Source organism: Monodelphis domestica, chromosome 1 (assembly GCF_027887165.1).
Source record: "Monodelphis domestica isolate mMonDom1 chromosome 1, mMonDom1.pri, whole genome shotgun sequence".
In the NCBI taxonomy this organism is placed as follows: domain Eukaryota; kingdom Metazoa; phylum Chordata; class Mammalia; order Didelphimorphia; family Didelphidae; genus Monodelphis; species Monodelphis domestica.
The window spans coordinates 150,224,112-150,241,740 of NC_077227.1; the positions used below are offsets into that span (position 1 = coordinate 150,224,112).

The window sequence follows — 17,629 nt, forward strand, 5'->3', positions numbered from 1 at the left end:
CAGGGCTCCAAATTATCTGTACCCAGAGGGAGAAGAAATCCCAAACCCACTCGCTTGGGCATGCTGAACAAGCTATATAACCTTGACTGAAATGGCACTTTGCAAACACTGTGTGTTTTATGTAACTAAAAAGGAGCAACATCAAACTCTCTTAGATCTCAATGAATTTGTTTAAAAAAAGTGTGTGTGTTTTTCTTTTCTGGACATTCATTATATCTTTTATGAAATAATTTGCCAATTTGTTTAATTTACTTTGGAACTACAAATCTCAGAGTTCACAAATTAATTTATGCCTAGAAGGAACAGTCAAATCTTAGATATACAGTGTTAAGATATGCCAAAAAAAAGCCTCAAGAAAAAACAAAAACAAAAACAAAACCCCCCAAAACAATGTACACTCTAATCTTCACCTTCCACACACAACTTACCTGTCATCTTTTTTTTTTTTGACTCTTTATTGCAGAACCAGCACTGCTCTCATGGTTGGCTATGCACAAAATATCCTTCTGTTCTCCCAGTCACATCAAAGAACCTTCATGCTATGCAGACAGATCATCAAGGGAACCAAGAAAATTAACAAACCCACCTAGGTTATTTCTATTAAAATTAGCCCTTCAGCCTGCAGGCTCTGTCAATTTTCATAGAACAGAAAGCCTGACAAGCACAGGGAAGACTCTTAACCTCTCTGGGTTTGTGTAAACAGCTTGTGAAACAAAATTAGAGGACCAGGACCTGCTGGTTCTGTCCCTTTCATTGGGGTAAAGAAGGGAGAGAGGTGTGGTCTAAAAAGGGTTCCAGGCAATTCACTAAAATTTGTCTCACATACTTCTACTGTTGAATTAACCTCCTTAAATGTTATATAGGATCCTGAGAGCATAGATTTGGAGCTGGAAGGAATGTTAGTAGCCAACAAGCCCAACATATTATTTTATTTACAACACATTTATTTTATTTTACTTATTTTACTGAGAAAATAAGATTGAAAGACAGTAAATGGTTCACCCTGGGTCAAATAGGCAGTCAGTTGCAGAACCAGCAATTGAACACAAGTCTCTTCACTTTAGATTGAGTATTCTTTCCACTGAACAAAAATATAGACCAAGGATATGTTGTTTGTCATCCAATGAACAGCCTAGGTAAGTTTGGAGATACTCATTTCTTAAATGCAGTTAACTCTCAAAGTCCAGTAGAGTTGTACTTTACATAGAAAGAAAGGCATCTAGGTTGTATAGTAGAAAGGGTGTTGGGCTCAGAGAGACAGGAGAACCTCAGTTTACATCCTGTCTCAGATAGTTGTGTGACCATGGGCAAGTCATTTAAATACTGTCTACCTTAGTTTTCTCAACTGCAAAAATGGGGATAATAACAAAACCTAAATTCTTGGGTGATTGAGAGGATCAAATGAGATAATATTAATTAAGCTTGACAAATCTTAAAATGCTTTATAAATACTAGCTAATAGTATTATTATATGGGTTACATCAAAGACTCATTAAGTATTAAAATAAGCTCTTTTAAAAATTTGTGTGGCTTGCTCCAAGGGCATGTTTTATCATGTCATTGTTCAAAAACTGTTATCAGATATGAAGTGTTCACCATATTAAATCTAACCTCCTTTGCCTGCATTTTCAAGTTCTTCCAAAAAATACCAATAAACCCCTTATTCCTCAACACATAATCTATTCCACTCTGGCCAATTTCCCCTTTTTGTTCAGAAGAGACTGGGTGGTCATGGCCAAAGAATTAATCACCAACAGCATCCAGGGTTGCTGTCAGGATCGAATGAGATAATATTCCTAAGGACAGTGCTGACAGGTGCCATAGTGGGAGCTATATAAATGGTAGCTGCTACTATTATTACTAAAATTACTATTATTAGCACTATGAGGAAGATGGCAAGGAGGATGCTGCCAAGTAGTGATGAACCTCTCCCCTTCCTTAGGTAGGTTGTTTCCCCCCAAAACAGAGGAAGGCCGTTGCTGGAACTAGAGTCAAAACTCTTCCAGCAAGGTAGAACTAGAGCTAGTACAGCTTTGAGAAATTAAGGTGATCCTCATGCTATAGGGAGATATCTAATTTGGACTATCTTCTTCCAAGGATATCTTTAGTTGCAGTCTATTTTTCATAGTTTCTGAAGTCTTCAAGTGGTAGGGGGATTGCAATATATACATTTAGCAACTATTCTGTGTAGAAAAATGTTTGTTATAAGCTCCACAGGAGATACAAAAAAGACATAAAACATGGAACTGGGTGGCACAGTAGATAGAGCGCTGGAGCTGGAGTCAGGAAAACCTCAGTTAAAATCTAGCCTCAAACACTTACTAGCTAGATGATCCCAGACTAATCAACCTCTGTTTACCTCAGTTTCCTCATTTTTAAAATGGGGGTAATAAAAGCACCTACCTCCCAGAGTCATAGTGAAGATAAAATGAGATAATATTTTTAAAGCACATTGCAAAACTTAAAATACTATAGAAATGCTAACACATGACAAATGCATAAAACATCTTAAACACTCCAAGTTTTGGTGGAAAAAAATTATACAAGAGTTAGATTCCCATATTAGGTATTTTATTAACATTATAAGAGATATCACAAAGTAATTAAACAATGAAGTATTAAATGGCTGGTGTAGATCATATGTTCTCTCGAAATTCAAAGAGAAATGACAAGAGGCCGATTTCATGAGAGACCTACGTCTTAAGCAGAGTCTTGATTGCTGGATAAAATTTTCATATGTGGATGGAGAGGAATGACAAATAAGGTAGGATAATATCATTCATCTCTTTCTTTAAATTCCTCCAACATTTATATGACACAATTTGGCATCTAATCACATCCTGCCTCTCTTTCATTATCTATTATTGCTTCAAGATAGCCAATCCTCTCCCCCCCAAGTGATTATTAACTCCTGGAGGGCATGTTTTCTATCTATCCTTTGAATCCACCAAAAGACCTACTAATACTATACTGGTAAATAGTAGGTGCTCAATATTTATAGCTATTTTTTTAAATGATGACAGTTATTTCCCATTGGTCCATTGTATGTGGAATACTATCCTAGCTACTGATCAAAATCAATATAAAAAGAAGTTTGAAGCTTTGTTGGCTGTCAATGAGAGGAAAGCCTCTCATTACTCTAGATGATTTTGGTAATGCAGTTGGAACAAAGCAGCCCTGAAATCACTCCACATCTCAATCCTCTTGGCTCCAGAGGCTATGTTCATTGAGACACAAATCATGGTGGAGAAATCCACAGCTTAAGGGAAATTCCCATTGGTCTTAGATAGTAAAAATCAGATTTGAGGTCTGAATGTAGCTTGGACTATTTTTTTTTCACCTTTGAACTCAGTTTGATGCTTATATTCTTTAGCTTATGATCTGGGGGCTAAAATAATAATCATATCTATTTATCTATATGTATATACACAGACATATATATCTGTGTCTATCTATGTATCTCTAGTTGTCAGGTTTACAAAGTACTTTCCTTACCATTTGTCTGTGGGATAGGCAATAAAAGCATCATTATTCCCAGTTCACAGGAAAATCAGCTCCATACTTGTTTGAAGTGACTTGCCTTGGTTTATTCCCTCATAAATTTCATTCCTAGGTCCAAGTCTAGTGATTTCTTTGCACATCCACACTTTCTTTCTGACTTGGGAAGTCTTCTCATTGAAAAATGACGTGCTTCATGTCAAAATCACCTATATTTCCTGGACAGAAATGTTAAGAACTGCTACTAACCCTAAACTACTGACATGGGTGCTTCTTTGCTGAGATTATAAATCCTGTGACCACTGAGTCATAATCATAAATACACTGCTTATATTGGATATATTGGGAAAAGATCAACAGTTCCACCTTTCGTAAATGCCTAGCTCCTAATAGGAATATGAGATTCTTTATAGTTCTGAATATTTGAACAAATTAGGCAGATGGCCAAAAACTTTAAAGGAAGGGTTTTCCAGAATTTGGAAACTAAAAAAAAAAAAATTGAGTCAGGCTCCTGATTCCAAATGGAGGCAGTTAGGTGGTACTGTGGAGAGAGCACTGGGTCTGGAGTCAGATCAAATCCAGCCTGAAACACTACCTATGTATGCCTGGGAATTTACTTAACTTTTTTTTAACCCTTACCTTCTGTCTTAGAATCAATACTAAGTATCAGTTCCAAGATGAAGAATGGTAAGGGCTAGGAAGTTCATATTAAGCTACTTGCCCAGGGTCACACAGCTAAGAAGTGTCTGAGACTGGAACACTTCCATCCACTGCACTTAGAGGTTACTGAGTTTGAATTTAATTCTCATCAATATTCTAAAAATACCATTGAAGGCAGAGTTAGTAAATATCTAAGAAAAAGGCGGGGTGTACCATAAAGAACCCTCATGGTGTCATTAAGAATAGGTCATGCCAGAAAGACCTCATTTCCTTTCTTTATAGGTTTCCCAGATTGGAAGATCAGGGAAATGCTAAAGATGGAGGCTACTAAACTTTTACCTGAGAATTTAATGAATTCTCTCATGCTCTTCTTACAGACAGAATGAAAACACATGGACTAGAGTTAGGTGGATTTGAAATTGGTTAAATATTTGGATCTCAGAAAGTAATTAGAGGTATCTCTTCCACATCTCAGGGGTCAGGAACTTGCCATCCATAGGATGTGGAAAAGCCAGGTAAACTTTTTTGACACTCTTCATAGTAGAGAAGAAGTCTGAATTTTTTATTTTTTTCATTTATGGGCTATTTACAGTATTTTGTGGTAAAATTTGGATTAAATAGTTGGTCATCAGCTATATGTAGATAAATATTAAGTAAAAATACTACCTGAAAAAATAAATTAAAAAATTAAATATGAAAAAGCTTTCAAAATGAAACAAAATATGCTGATATTATACAATACCATACACATATTCTATGTATTTCTGAGTTTCTAAACATTTTCTGTGTCACATGCTGGCCTTTGTGTGTCATCTATAGCTTCTGCAAAACTCTAAAAAAAATTACTTCCATTTAATTTCTTATGCTGACCCATGCATGAAATATTGAAACTGTGATCAGCAAAGCTATGATGCGGAAGGGATATCTGTATTAAGGTTTCAAGGAGGACTCTATTATAGAAGTCTAGAGTACTAAGACTGTCTCTGGTTCTTTATCATTTCTACTGATGACTTGGATAAATGCATAGATGGTATACTTACCAAATTCTCATATGACAGAAATCTGGAAGGGATAACTAACTTGTAGGATGAGTCGGAATCCCCCAAAGAGTTCGATAGACTAGAAGGTTGGGCTCAATCTAATAAGATGAAATTTAATGGGGATAAACGTAAAAATTTTATACTCAGGTTAAAAAAATCAACTTTACACATATAAAATGAGGGACATGTGGCCAAAGCAGCTTAATTGAAAAAGATAAAAGGGTTTTAGTGGGTTTCAAATCCAATATATTTTAGAAGTCTAATCCAGTGGACAACAGAGCTAATGTGATCTTAGGCTGCATTAAAAGAGATCTCTTGTCTAGACGTAGGAATATGATCATCATGCTATATTCTGCCTAGCCCAGATCACCGAATGACGATGCTTAGTTTTCAAAGATTCTTGTTTTCATCTGATTTCCTACCAATTATTCCATATCTCTTTGGACTTAGAAGACAATCACTCCATTCAGTTATCATATGCCTGAGTCTCAAAGCTCATTAAACACAATTTTAAACTGAATTGGACTCAGGAGGTTAGCTAATACAATTCTCCCATTTTATAGATGAGGAAACTGAGGTACATAGAAGTGAAATAGCTTGACATGATGATATAGTTAGCAAATAAAAGGCCCTCAATTTGGAACTAGGGATCAAAGTGAAGTTCTAAATACTGAATGTCACATGTCTGGTTTTAGAAAATTTGATGAAAATCAAGTGAAAATGAAGGATTGTTATCTCAAATGGCATGCTATTTGTGTATAGAATACTTTCTATGAATTTTAAGTACAAATTTCCTAGGCATAACTAGCCTATACATTGCATAGGGAAGGGTGGGAAAAGGAGAGAAAAACTACAAATTAATAAAATCTGGGGAATCAAACAGGACAATATAGGAAAACCTGGACCAATGCTACTGACATGGTTCACCATCACTGGTCTTGTGGGAAGTGATCAGCTTAAATACAGAATTGTTTCATTTGAAACCAGATTATTAAGATGTCTATAACCATTTCTGAGTCCCCCTTTTGCCATAGGACATTTAATATGTTTAGTTATGGAATCAGTGGAAGTTTGCAAAGCGAGGCCACTAATATTTTTTGGGGCTATTTATATAAAGAATAAGAATATTGGATCTGGTCGGTTTATTAATTTAAAAAAATGTATCAGAATACTTTTTTAGGGTGCCAAATATTATAAGTTTATGAAATTAAAGCCATTATTATAATTTTAACTTGATTTCCCCAGGCAAAGCAGATAACACATTAAAACCTAGACATATGACTAAACATGGAAGTCAAGAAGAATTGCTCCTCAATGTCTAGAAACATGATTTTCCATTTTCCCACGTGTAGTGGAGGAACACAGCTCACTATAAGATGGAACAGTTTGCCTGCTTGGTGTAGCTAAATTCCTATGTCCACATTACAGTCATAACTTAATCCCTTAATCCAGAAATGTCACTCCGCAAAGTTTTTGTTTCAGCCACAAAAGCTAGAAGTTAGAGGCTACAGTTCCACCATTAACTTGGTTCACCGCAAAAGAAACTCCAGTCGTTTTTTTTAAAGGCCTAAAGACTGATGTCATTGCTTTGCCTATCCAATGTCACCTCTTCCTTCTCCACAAAACCATTGGGAACAAAGGAGAAGGAGGCAAAGAGCTGAAATTTCAGCCTTATCCCAATTGGAACCCATTCGTGAGCTAATTTCTCAAGTAAGTTTCAGCTTTAAAACTTTAGGGGGTACTAAGAAACAAGGGTAAGAGATGTTAACAGTTAATGTGACACCATAGTGGGAAAAAGACTGAGTTATTATCACATTAGCATCTGTTCCTTACAGGGAAAATATTAAATTAATATGGCATTTAGCATCAAAGTGCACTGAGGATCGCACTGAATAGGATGCAAATTTGTGTGCTTTATTTACAATTAGTGAAGTGTTTGTTGCTTTGGCTAAAAGGAATTCAGCATTAACATTTACCTCAGTTGTATAAGGGAACTCATTACCAAAGCACAAATGGCTTGGAGGGAGCAGTTCTTCTTGTAAAATAGCCATTTTGCAGACATATGCTATCCGTATAAAAATGAATTTGAGAGATGCTGAATTTCCAAACTGCCTCAGATGAAGTCTGTGATCTGATTGGCTTATGGGGAAAAAAAATCAACTTGGGTAAATCTCTCTGAACAAAGGCACATTGAATCTTCTATCTCATTAAACAATTCACATGACCATCCTGTCATTTTTAAAGGTCTCCTATATTTATGAACAGACATACTCATACATAGTACCCCTGCTGCTGCCGAACTTTACTCCTTGAGCTCACCTTGGCTGTCCTACCATTCATACCTGAATGAAAAAGAATATGTGGGTTTTCACTTCTTAACTCTCATTATCGCCTTCCCCCAACCTCCATTCTCACCCCTGGTTATTACTCCACTATGAAAAGTAACAATGCAGAAGCCATATTGTCATAAATATTGCTATGGAATGCAAATGCACAGTATCAAGGACACCACTTAAATGTGACCCCATAGAAAATCTCATAAAAGCCAGATCCTTTCCAGAGAGATGAGCTAATTTTAAAGGCAGACTCTTTGTCACTCAGATCGCTACAGTTCTCCTCTAACTGTAACAGCGGAGTTGTCCAAACAGTATCTTAGTTTTGCAGGAGAAAACAAATTTTTGGAGATGTCTTGAACAGTTGAATTGAAAATTATAATTCACCGTTTCTTGAGTAGTGCCAAGTTCAAAGAGTTTGCTCAAGAGAAACAGAGCAGGTATAAAGAAAATATATCAGTTAAGCTGTCATATATTTCAGAAACCTTAAGAAAAGAAACAGAAGACAGAAGTAAGGATAAATAGCTGAAAGTAAATACAAATAAATTGTATAGGCTTAAAAAATAATGCCATGAATGTACAAGCCCAGAATGAGTCCAGGCATGTGGTAAATGTTAAGGACAATACAAAAAAAAATTTTCTGAAGTTATGTTGGAGGCAGAAGGAAGAACAATGAAAGACAAATCTGTTCCACAAGAGAGTAATAAGACAATAAAAATGGATCAAGGAAAGAAGGCTGAACTACTCAATTCCTGTCTGCTCTGTTTTCTCTACCAAGAAAAAAAAAGTATTCAGTGTGAGAAAGATAAGACAAATATGGCTAAAAAGAAAGTGAAACCCAAATAACAAAAGATTATAAGAGAGAATCTCATTGACTTTATTGAAATCAAACCATCAGAACCACAAAAACTATATCCCATAGTTTTTAAATAACTTTCAAATATGACTCCTAAGTCATTATCAATGATTCCTGAAATATTGTGGGGAATGGTAAAGGTGACATAATAACAGAGACAGATAGATGCTATTGTAATTTTTAAAGGGGGGGCATATTTTAAAATATCCAAGTATAGAATTTTCCATTTATATAGATTAATTTCATATCATTACATACAGCACATTGTTCTACCCTATTTTGATCCTCTGGGATCTTGATTCTATCATCTGGTTCATAAACTACCTTTACTAGTTCATACTCTTCATAATTTTGATATGCATGGCATTTCTGTCTTCATCCAAGTCATGAATTAAAAAAAAAAAAAGCTGGTCAGAACAGGATTGAGGATAGAGCTTGGTGACCCTCCACCAAAAACTTCTCTCCAGCTTGACATGGATGCATAGATTTTGTTGGGGGTGGGGAGGTCTGGTTATTCAATTAGTTAGTTCTGAATCCAATTACTTGTACTATCATCCAAACTATATCCTTTGGCTATATGGATTTTGAGATGAATTTTTAAATGCCTTGCTTAAATAAAGGTAATAATATCCACAGCATTCCCTTCATCTATCAGTCTAGTAACTATCAAAAAAGGAAATCAAGTTATTCTTGTATCATATATTACTAGATTGAAAAAGGAGGGAATGACAGAATGTTAAAGAGGGATAGGGCCAAGGGTTAAACAACTAACTCAAAAAAAGTACGTGTAATACACTTTTAAGTTTTTTTCTGTAGTATTGACATTTTTAAAAGTCTAGACATGTATCAAAACAAAAAGTCAAACCTTGGTTTGTAGAATTTGCTGATTCTTGAGTTATAAATATTCTTATTGAAAATTTAACAATTGGCTCTGAGAATCCCCTAAATGTTTTTTAGTTGTTTTTCAGTCATTCTGTTTCCCTTCAACTATTCTTATCTTACCCTTCACAGCTCAAGAAAACTAAAATAAAACAGAGCAGAAAATAAGAGTTTTTGTTATTTCTTCTTTGTTTTCAATGCATCACACCTAATGGGAGGCATCCCCTAAAAATCAATTTATCAGGCAGAATGATCAGCAATAGAGGGCAGCTGTGTAGCTCAGTGGATTGGGAGCCTGACCTAGAGACGAGAGGTCCTGGGTTCAATTCTGGCCTCAGACACTGCCCAGCTGTGTGACCCTGGGCAAGTCACATGACCCCCATTGCCTAGCCCTTACCACTCTTCTGCCTTGGAACCAATACACAGTATTTACTCCAAGAAGGAAGGTAAGGTTTAAAAAAAACAAAAACAGAATGATCAGCAATAGCACAACACACATTTCATCATACAATTAAATAAAAAAAAAACCCAACCCTATTGGATATTTAATTTGCCAAAGTATTTATTTGAGCATTTATTATATGCCAAGAATTTTTAATCTTTGGGTGTCATGGACCCTTTTTACTATCTGGTGAAGCCTATGAACCCTGCCTAGAATGTTTTTAAATATATAAAATAAAATACATATTATTAAAAAAGGAACCAATTACATTGAAATTAAGCTGTATTTTTTCCCTATCCAAATTCATGAACCCTGGCAGTCTATCCCAGGTTAAGAATCTATTCTTCAAGATGAGTGGTGGGGAGAGTGATGAAGAATGATCACATATGGCATGTGCCTTGGAGGGACTTAGGTTCATAGATTTAAGGACACACAGTCCCACAGAAAGCACTTAGCAGTGTCTGGCACAAGGCAGGCCAATAATGCCTTTTTGAATGGTTTGGTCCAATCCTATTACCTTCCAGGTTTAGATAGACTCAGATAGGTTGAGTTGGTTTGTTACAAAAGAAAAAATAATAACTTTAGAATTGGAATATCTAAGTGCATCGCCTAATTCTGACACTACTCATCTGACTGTAGTCAAGTCACTTACCTTCACTGGGTTTCAGTATCTTTATCTGTAAAATAAAGAGGCTGAACTCAATAGTCTCTCAGATTTCTTCTGGTCCTACAGTTCTGATCCCACAATCTTCAGTGATTTGTCCAAAGCCACCTGCATATATGTGGCAAAGCCAGGACATTATCTAGCTGAGCATAAAAGACTAATCCAACTGAACAGAACACATTATGTGGTGAAAAAAAAGGGTACTTTCTAGAAATACAACAGGATGTGGGCTAGAATTCTCAGAAGATGTTTTATGGAGGAGAGGCACCTTAAGCTGGGCTTTGATGGACAGGCAGCAGAAAGGAGGGACCCCATTACAGAAGGGCATGAGCATGAAGGAAGGAACTATCCTAAGAGATGTCTAAAAAATGGTCACCTGGAACTGATCTGTAGGAAATAAGTAACGAGGAACCAGTCCTACTGAGCTCCATAGAGAACTGTGTGGATTGTTCACATATGGAAAAGAGCAGCATGAGCAGCATGGCAGATGAAAAGAACCCTAGATTTGTAGTCAAGGGACCTTGGTTCAGGTTTGTTACTCACAATAGCAAATACACTTAGTGTCTCAGTTTTCCCATTTGTAAAAAGAGAGAATTGAAAAGGGGAAGGGGTGGGTGGGGACACATAGCCTAATGGTTATAGAAGGACTAATGGGCAGTCATCCAACATTGGAGGAAGGAAGACTAACTCTTTTCCAAGCCCTTCTTCTAACTCATTAGGTGACTTTTGGCAAGTTAACCTCTCAGCTCCCCAAGACAACTCTCTAAGACTAACAAATTGTGGCATATAATTGTGATGGAGTACTATTGTGCAATAAGAAAAATGAACAGGTTAATTTAAAAAAAAAACCCATAGCAAATGCTAATCTGCATTGGTTGAGGAAATTTATCTACTGAGAGTTCCTTATACTATATACTATGTTCATATACACATAAATATAATATATACTAATAAAATCACAAGTTAAGTTTAAGATATAACTAGGCAGATGGGGGGCCAGACCAGATACAAGATGATCTTTGTATAAATATATAATATTTTATTTTTTTCCAATTTATATTTAATCATTTTTAACACTTGTTTCCCAAAATTTTGAGTTCCAAATTCTTTACCTCCTTCCCGCTTTGCCCCCATCCTAGATGATCATTTTAAGGTTTCTTCTTGAGACAAGGTTCAATTCCATCTTTGATCTATTTCTCTCTTGCTCTCTAGCAAAATGAATTCACAACAGAAGAGTAAAAGAAGACAAAGGAGTATTCGAGAAAGTTCATGAAATTGCAGAGAATGACAAAACTGAGGGCTGAATTTCTATTGAAGTATGTATAGTATTTCTTCTTTCCAAAGGGAATTGCATTAGCCTGGCAAAAGTTTAGGAGTCTAAATGACTTCAGTAGCATTCACTACCTTTTACTGAGGTGATAGAAACTTCCCTTCCTAGAGGGACCCACTGGTAGATAGAACTATTTCTGCAAGCCAGCAAGGCCTCAGTCAGCAGTGATTAAATTACCACCTGAAGCCCTGAGATACTTCCACTTCTCTCACTTTGTCTTTGGGGCCTCATCTCAGCAATGTGTTTCAGCATCAGTACGAGCCACAATCGCAATCTGTTACCTACCAAGGGCAAGAAGTAATGCCCTCCTAACAAGACTCTGGGTATCACTGAGATTCCCTGTGACTTGGCTATCTGAATAGCTATATTCTTCACATTTAGGTAACAAAGCTCTTAGGAATGGGAAAAATTGCATAAAGGCAGAAAATGACAACAATTTAGAATGTGTGCCCTTTGCATGATGGCATTAAAGAAATCCTAAAAGCCCTTACCAATGCAGATGCTGAGAGAGAGACAGAGAGAGACAGACAGAGAGACAGAGAGATATAGAGAGACAGAGAGAGAGAGAGAGAGAAAGAGAGAAAGAGAGAAAGAGAGAGAGAGAGAGAGGTGGGAAAGAGAGAGGGGGGAAGAGGGAGAGAGACAGAGACAGAGACAGAGAGACAGAGAGACAGAGAGAGAGAGAGAGAGAGAGAGAGAGAGAGAGAGAGAGAGAGAGAGAGAGAGGAGGGAAAGAGAGGGGGGGGAAGAGGGAGAGAGACAGAGACAGAGACAGAGAGACAGAGACAGAGACAGAGACAGAGAGACACACACAGAGAGAGAGGAGGGAGAGAGAGAGAAAGATAGAGAGAGTTCTTATAAAAAAACAGTCCAAGTACAATTTATGATAAGTGGCCATATATGTACTGTGGGTTATGAACATTGTGACCACATTAAAACTGATAATAACATAATGCCATCCAGTGTTATGAAATCCCGGACAATATAAGATGGGCTGCTTAAGCATAAAGGCTAATACAGTCTATAAGCACTAGGGAAATAAGAACTACATGGAAGAATAAAAACATTCACTTGCTATTTCTCTGGATCACCTCCTCAATACTCACAAGGAAGTAAACAGTTTCACAGTGGCCCCTCAGCATTTCTCAGTGCCCTTCCATTCTATTTTCCTCCTAACTCATGTCTTATCATCAGAGCTGACTTTTGGGGAGGGTATTGTACCCCCTTTTCATTCCCTATTTCTGAGATGGTCAGAGAAGAAAGTGAGGAAATGGATTAAGTCAGCCTTGGGGAAATGCAGGTCTATTGTCTCTGGACTTCTAACCACAATCAAAGAATTTTAATGCTAAAAAGGACTTTATAACCAAACCTCCATTAAGCACCTACTAGGTGCAAGGTGCTGTGCTAGGGATACAATAACAAAGGAGTAATCATTTTCAAAAGATGCCAGGAAGGCTGACTTTTAGTCATTAATCATTACCAGCATGCTTGAGTAGAAAAAAAGTGATGAAATTGAAAGGCAAGAGGTACTTGGAGTTCAACCTGGCTTTTTCTGACTCCAAGCGCAGTGCTCTATCTATCCTCAACTGACACCCACTAAGGGATTTTTTGATTATCAATCAAAGCCTCAGGTGGAGGCTGATCATCAAAGGGTGTCCAAGAAAAATGTTCTGGACATTTTCTGGCCAGAAGTAGTCCCCTTTTAGAAACACAGAAGAAAATCAACTGCTTGATCACATGGGTCGATGGGGAAAAGATTGGGGATGTAGACTAAAGGATCATCCTAGTGCAAACATCAATAATATGGAAAACTCAGTGGAACTGCACATCGACTATGGGAGCGGGGTAGGAGGAGGGGAAGGAAAGAACATGAACCATGTAACCATGGAAAAATATTCTAAATCAATTAATTAAATAAATAAACTTAATTTAAAAAAAAAGTAACTCCCCCTGTCCCCAGGCTACATCCCTGTAAACCTTCTCACAACCTTTTCCCTGCCCCATGCAGGCAGCCAGTGCAGGATTCAAAAGGTACCCATTTTTCTTAACAGTTGAGTTGTGGCTGCCCTCTGATGAGAGCCCTTTAGTGCTTCCCAGGTTCCATAGTTTTACAGCCATCACAAACACATTACCGATTTCCCCCCTAGAAGCCCAAAGCCCTGCGCCAGTATTGCCCATTTTTCTCAGAGAAGAATCATCCTGGCTCCCCAGAGCTTCTATCCCAAGCCTCTTTGGCAGCCTCCTCTCATCCCCACCCCCCCTCCCGCAGCCCTCCATAAGTCCCTTACCTTAAGCTACTCCTTTATCACTACTTCAGAGGTAATGCAAACACTGGGATAAGACTATTTTTATATTTCAGAGTGTACGGCTTATAATAATTCATGCTGGTTAGTTTTGTTTCCAGTCTCTTCCCTGCCAGAATGCAATTTGCCTACAGGCATGAACAAAATGGATGCAGTTGGAGGCAGTGGCATTCTCCTTGTTCGATGTGCCTGCTCTGATGCTGACTCAGCATCCGCTCTGCACTTTCAAGAGCATCTTCTGAGGATCTCCCATTTGTCTCCATTTCCCCCTCCCCACTATTGCAGCCAAAGCTCCAAATAATGATGAAGATGTATGTAGATGACCTGCCCTTAAAAACAACCTTAACTTTTCCATTCCTCTTCATGCAACAAAGCTGAAGGGATGAGCATCTACTGTGATTTCTTTTTTACTTAACTAAAAAAAAACTGAGCATTTCATCTCGGCTTTGCCAGAACGTATACCTTCCTTGGGTTTTCTGTATACTGGCTTTTCATTTCTTCCCCTTAGCTTCCCTTTTATTTATTGCTATTTTTCTTTCTTTGCTCAACATGGTTAAAATATACTCTTTCTTATTCAGCAAAACTTTGGAGCCTTTTTCCCAGTATCTAACCTCCTGGCAGACTTTAAAAATATTATTAGTAGTACATCCCTCTTAAAAATAGAAGGGGAAAAAACAATAGAATCACCCCCCCCTCTTTGTCTGCTTTTTGGCCTTTTTCAGTCATTATGGTGGTGACTAAAATAAAATTGAAACAAAAGATGGTCTGCCTTTCTTTTTTTAATAAATGCCATATTTTGCATTTATTAACATTATTATTTTGATGAGTGATCACACAGTTGTAAAAAAGGAAGTTTCACTTGAGAGCATTTCTTACAAGAGCAAAAAGAAAGGGAATATTGCAAAGATGAAACATTAAACTCTAATGTAAATGGACAAGGGGATTTAAAAACAATCTTTAGTCCTTACTATTGAAGATACAAAATACAAAAACCCTAGTAACTATAATATTATCATGATGTCCTGGATGGACTATTAGTATACATATTAAAGGTATTAATATAAGTTATAGCAGTATTTTCTTTCTCTTACCTACCTCCCCAAGCTACAAAACTCCATGGTAGGCATGCTAGCTTTGAATAAATGCCTGCAGTTAAAAGGTCTACTTTTAAAAAAACAATTCACACTTTTAAAACAGGTTTGCTCCACCTTTAAGAGGTGGCCTGATCCAAAATAATCCACATTTGTACGAATTTGGTTAGAATCACAGAATCTTATATTTTGCTTATGTATCAATTAAGCACATGTGTATGTATATATAATCCTGTGCAATGCCATTGTACAGGATCTTAGACAAAGACAAGTTTCTGCCCTCAAAGAGCTTACATTCTAGTGGGAGAAATCATCTGTACAGAGATAAATACATATGAAAGAAATATGAAGTAATTTCTGATGATCCTAAGTCATTAAAGAAAGATGGAACATTTGAGATGATCTGGTATTATAAATAATTACCATACTATTTGTATTATTTCTCTGTGCTTGAGTTTTTCATATAATGGGTAAAATGCTCTAGTTGGATCTGAACTTAAAACCTACCTCAGACATTAGCTGGGGGAACCTGGAGAAACCACAATTCTCCAGGCTTCAGTTTCTTCAGCTGTCAAAAGAAAGGGATGTATCTTTTAGGTCCTTATTGCTTGAATTCTATAATAAATAACAATGTATTCCCTTACTCCCTACAAGGCAGTCTGAATTTTGCTTCCATTCCTGTGAAGATGGAGAGGAGGAAAGTTGAGGATGGTAATTGATTTTTTTTTAACACCTTCAAAATGATCAATAAAGAGAATTAGAAATCACCTACTTTCTTCCAAGGCCCTGATTTCTAAATCCAATGAGCCAAATAAAATCTCTGCCATAAAAACTTTCAAAGTCAATCAAATTTTAAAGAAAACAGACCCTATTTTTACCACGAGGGACATCAAAATGACAGTGTGAACTTAACAAGCATTAAGCAGAATAGTATTTTAAAGAAACTGTTGAACCAGTTGAGACAAATGGTAAAGTAAAATTCCTTTTGAATTATAGCATTGAATTAATGTATGGCAACTATACAATGAAATATAGTTCCAATATTTCTGGGAGCCCTGGCATATTAATGAACCCCTTCATTTCCCTGTTCTTCACATCTAGCTCCTGTTCTAAATCACTCAGGAACTAATCTTGATCAAAATGATCTAACCTTCTGTTCTGCCTCTCTTGATGGCCTAACACCTCATCTCACTTCCTGATTTCAAAAACCTTTCAATATATAAAAATGATGTTTAATGTTTTGGACAGTAGAATACTAATAAAATGAATTAGAACCCTTTCAAAAAGAAAGAATTAGCTAAAATGAGGAGTGGGGACTAGGGAGAAAAGACAGAAGGAACAGCAAAAAAGACTCATCAGTCTTCCACAACTCTAAAGGATAAAATAACTTACAAGGTTAGTTTATTAACTTAGGTTAAACAACATTGCCTAGATTTTATTTTCTAATATACTTTTGGTAGACAGTGAATTGCCCTGGGAGAGGCATTATGTAATTTCATTTCAAGCACTGTCCTTTGGTTGCAGCAAACAGAAACATACACACGCACAAAAATCAGATTGCAATTAAAATCCAATTATAAATATATTACTATATTAGACACCTACCCAGGAAAGATACAGCAGGGGACCTTCTCTGAACAGCAGTGTATCACAATTTCCAAACTGCTTTTATGTGCACTTTTGACTATGCCCTCTGACCCTGAATACATGTTAAACAATGCTTTGCAGCCTGTCTCCGTGCCGGAAATGGACTAGATTTATTTCTCATCACTGAATAGCTTTAATAACATTATTACCAATTTACTTCAAAAGATGACAAGGAAAGAATATTAAATCTTCCTCATTCAAATTATTAAACAAGTGAAACCTAGAGAGTTTCTCTGGGAAGAGAAAGATGAAGCAAGGAATTTAAGAGATGTGATTTGTGTGTGATATGAAGAGAAATACAACTGATGAAAAGATGAGGCATCTTTGTTACCAAAACACCTTCTAAGCACCTTATCTATGTTTTAACCCCCCACTTTCAAATCACCGTTGTTTCATTGACTGAGAAAATGGAACAAACATTAACAGCAGAAAAGAGGGAAGTCATTTATTTCTACCTAGAGTCTTACGATATTATTTATGAGAAAAAAAATTTGCAAGCTCTGTTAGCCCCATATTATCCTTATAGGACAACCTAGTCATTTCCCTCATTTTGAATTTCCTAAAGATTTACAGTGTTAAGCATTCAAGTTAATTTTCTTTAATTTGATAGAACATTTCAACTAGAAAACTTGGGCTCTCAATTTTTTCAACATCTGTCCCTTAAGCTCATTTGTCTTCATTAATACAGTGCATCTAGACAGATTGCACAGTGCAATTCCATTCATCTATCAAGCTAACCGGTGAAGACATTAAAAAATGGGTTGGCTCTGGGTTTTTAATTTATGAAAATTTCCAAGGGCCAGTCTCTGAAACCCCACAGTTTCCTTTTAAGTGGTCTGGCACAGATCACAAGCCCATGCACCATACACATCAACTTCATATGGTT

The 17,629-nt window shown here is 36.7% G+C and overlaps 1 protein-coding gene and 1 long non-coding RNA gene across 5 annotated transcripts in view; both read right to left on the reverse strand.

Moving 5' to 3' along the window:
- Positions 1-13,941, reverse strand: part of LOC130457860 (uncharacterized) — a 70,095-nt gene extending 56,154 nt beyond the window's left edge. The window contains exon 1 of the long non-coding RNA XR_008917110.1: positions 429-13,941. This is a non-coding gene — a long non-coding RNA (uncharacterized LOC130457860). The remainder of the gene's footprint in view (positions 1-428) is intronic.
- Positions 1-17,629, reverse strand: part of RORA (RAR related orphan receptor A) — an 898,340-nt gene that overhangs the window by 748,236 nt on the left and 132,475 nt on the right. The window lies entirely within an intron of this gene.